General features: G+C 40.2%; 1 pseudogene; it reads left to right on the top strand.

Annotated features, from left to right (window-relative positions):
* The first annotated feature begins 371 nt into the window (after window positions 1-371).
* On the top strand, window positions 372-3868 carry LOC102005743 (annotated as a pseudogene).
* Window positions 3869-4085: the final 217 nt, after the last annotated feature.

A 4085-nucleotide genomic window follows, 5' to 3' on the forward strand; every position in this document is an offset into this window, starting at 1 on the left:
GAAAATATGATACCACGAAAAGAACACAATAATTAATCCAAACAAATGGAAACTTTAAAATTACCTGAAAAAGAATGCAGAGTAGTTATCTTATGGAAATTCAGCAAGGTACAAGAGAATACAGTAGCTCCCCAACTTACAAATGAGTTATGGCTGGGGATATAGCTCAGTGGCATAAGCACTTGCCTGGTAAGCCTGAGGTCATGAGTTTGATTCCCAGTACCAAAAACAAACAAACAAATAAACAACAAAAGAAACGAGTTACGTTCTGGGAGAACAATCCTAAATTGGATTCCTTTGTAATGCAACAAAATGAGTCTTACACAGTACACCAATGAATCTTATATAGTCCATCTGTGAAAGTTTGCAACATGAATGTTCATAAATCGGGTACTTATAGATAAACAATTTAATGAACCCAGGGAAACATTTCAGACTCTGAATGATAAAAGAGACAGATATCATAAAAAAAAGAAAGGAAAGAACCATGCAAAAATCTGGAGCAAATGAATTTAGTGAATGAAATAAAAAAATACACTTGTATGTTTTGGCAGTTCCCTAGATCAGGCAGAAGAAAGAATCCACCAAATTAGAGAAAGATTTTTTAAATATGCACTTGGAATGAACATATTTTGAAAGAATGAGAGAGAATGAAGAAAGCCTGTTAGACTTAGGGACATTATAAAGTACAAAAAACACAGTCTCCAGTCTAACTGATCTTTTGAACTTTTCCTGGACTAGAGTGTATGGTGCAATTCTATCTCACAATTCCAGGCAGTGGCAGCAAGCAGCAGCTTTCTCTCACCTATAGGTCATGCAGGTAAACAACCAAACTCCACAGGACACTGTGTTGCTAAGCTTAGGTGTTTGGCAGGTTAGGAGTGTTAAACGAACTTTTGACTTACACTTTTGACTTTCAATTTACAATGGACATATAGGGACACAACTACTTGTAAGTCAAGGAGTATTTGCATTCCTAACATGGGATATTTCTGGAGGAGAAGAGATAGAGGCAGAAACATGAAGCCTATGAAATAAAATTGCTAACGGCTTCCTAAGTATTGGGAGAGATATGGACACCTGGATCCATGAAACCTAAAGGTCCCTGATCTGGAATGTGGCTTGTCCCCCTCGGGTTCACATGTTGGAAATTTGGTCTACAGTGTGGCTATGTTAAGGGGTGGTGAGACCTTTAACAGATGAGACATGGTGTGGAGGGGGTTATCATCTCTTTCTAGGGGTGCTTCACTTGGAAGGGATTATGATAGTTCTCACTGTACTGTCAGTTAGATCTCATGAGAAAGTTGTCATAAAAATGCCAAGACTGTATGCTCCCCCACTTTCTGACTTCCACTCTTGCAAATGATCTCTCCCTCTCACTCACACATGTTATTGCTGTTAAGATGGCATCTGCTATAAGTCTTTTACCAGAACCATGTTGATGCCCAGTCCAGGCCCTCTACCTGCAAACCTATGGGCTAAATTAACCTCTTCTCTTTATAAATTACCCAGGCCCAGGTGCAGTGGTGCCTCAATTAATGAACTTAATTCAGTCTATGATTCTGGAAAAGATGGCCATGTTCATGTTGATGTGGAAAAGATGGCCAAGGTCATGTTTGTCACCCAATTAGAATTTTAAAAACTAAAACAAAATTTTGCCAAATGCTTCTGTGTGTAAATTATATTGTTTACAAATAAAAGTATTCATGAACCAAGGTACAACTGCATTTTTCTAGAGTCACAGAAAACAGATTTAGTCTCCAAATAAATACAATCTAAAGAGATGCTTTCTGGGGCATATTGCAAAAAGATCTATGCAGAGTTAGAGATAAAGAGAATTTCAGAAAGAGCAATAGAAATCCATCAAGTCACATAAAGGAATCCTCATTAGATTACTACTATCCATGGCTCTGTGGCTTGGAAAAGTGAAATTATGCAATACCTGGTGGTGTTTTCAGGGCAGAGTTGAGGGTGCAGGTGGGTACTGGATCTCCCTTTCCATACTAGAAACCTGTGGGTTACTGTGTTGTGCCTTCCTCTGAGAGTGCTGCCCCTGTGCCATCAAGCCAAGCATGGAGAGAAAGCATCGCCCAGGCAGCACCAGAGACTGGGCAGGGGGCAGGGACTGGCCCCGCCAGGCAGGAAGTGATGGCATACCAGTACAGGTACCATGCCTGTGCATGCTCCAGCTCCTCTTTCTTGTCATGGCCCAGGGCTTTCCTGACTGCTCTATGTGCCCCTCCCAGCCGCCATTCACTCATTTATGGGTCAAGTTCTGAGAACCTTTAAGCACCCACATCAGTGTCCCTGATGCCTGGAAGGCAGTGCCAGCATCACCTGGACCTTGCTAGAGATGAGCATTCTGGGCCCCATCCTCGACCTTCTGAGTTTTGAGTACCAGGGTCACAGCCCCTCTCAGGATTCTGATGGGTGGTGCATGCTGTCTTGGGGATGCAGCCATGAAGAAAACTCCTGAACACACAGAATCCATTTTGCAGACATAACTGGATCAGTGAGATACAGAGATGTGGCCATAGACTTCTCCCAGGAGGAGTGACAGTGGCTCCAACCTGCTCAGAGACATTTGTATAGATGTGTAATGTTGAAGAACTATGGCCATCTGCTTTTATTGTGTCTTTCCATTTCTAAGCAAGATGTTGTTTCTTTATTTGAACAAGGCAAAGAGCCCTGGTTGGGGAAAGGAGAAATGAACAGAGACATCTTTTCAGTGTTAGAATCAAATGGTGAGATCAAAGAGTTTTGTCCAGAAAATATTACTTACAAAGGTGATTTATCCCAGTATTTGACAATGGAAAGAATTGTAAGCCAACACCCCATATATTCCAGTTTAAAAAGAAACTGGCAATTTGAGGATGGCCCCAAGGTGCTACCAAGGAATCAAGGTTGTATCAGGCAAGTGGTATCAGGACAGTCTCAACAAGAAGCTTTGACTCAGCATATGAGCATGACTACAGTAGAGAAGCCCTATGGATGCCAAGAATGTGGAAAAATGTTCGGTTGGTGCTTTTCCTTTGTATTATACCAAAGAACTCATACTGGAGAGAAGTCATATGTATGTAAGGAATGCAACAAAACCTTTAGCCAGATTTCAAACCTTGTGAAACATCAGATGATACGTACTGGTAAGAAACCTCATGAATGTAAAGATTGTAATAAAACATTCAGTTACCTTTCTTTCCTTATTGAACACCAGAGAACACACATCAAGGAAAAACCTTGTGGATGTACAGAGTGTGGAAAGGCCTTCAGCTGAGTCTCTAACCTCACCCAACATCAGAGAATTCAAGTGGGAAAGAAACAATATATCTGTAGGAAATGTGGGAAAGCCTTTAGCAGTAGTTTGCCACCAGATTATACATACTGGGGAGAAACCTTATGAATGCATTGAGTGTGGGAAAGCATTTTGCCATTCTTCACACCTTACTCAACATCAGAGCATCCATACAAACAAAACCCCCTATGAGTATCATGAGTATAGGAAGGCTTTCTATTGCCACTCATTCCTTGTTAAACATCAAATAATTCATGCTGGAGAAAAGCTCTATGAATGTGATGATTGTGGGAAAGTGTTCACTTGGCATGCATCCTTTATTCAATACATGAAAATCCATACTGGAGAGAAAGCCTATGAATGTGCTGAATGTGACAAAGCCTTCAATTGAAGCTTTTCCCTCATCTACATAAGATAACTCACACTGGGTAAAAGCCCTATGTATGTAAAATGTGCAACAAATCTTTTAGCTGGAGTTCAAACCTTGCTAAACATAAGAGGAACCATACCCTAGAGAACCCTTATGAATATGAAAATTCATTTAGTTACCACTCATTTCTTATTGAAAACCAGTGAATCACAATCTGAAAACCCAAGAGTGTTCAGATTAGTTAAAAACAGAAAAAAAAAAAAAAACAATGCCTTACTTTCACTTCAGACTCTTGGAAAGAAGTCTTATATGAATGTGTTGACAGTGAAGACATGTGGCCCATATCTTATATACTAACCCTGGAGAAACACCCAGGAACATATTGGATAGCTATTAGTACCTATTCATTCATTTGCAACATAA

The sequence above is a fragment of the Chinchilla lanigera genome, unplaced genomic scaffold (genome assembly GCF_000276665.1).
Source record: "Chinchilla lanigera isolate Chin_1 unplaced genomic scaffold, ChiLan1.0 scaffold00114, whole genome shotgun sequence".
NCBI classification, from domain to species: Eukaryota; Metazoa; Chordata; class Mammalia; order Rodentia; family Chinchillidae; genus Chinchilla; species Chinchilla lanigera.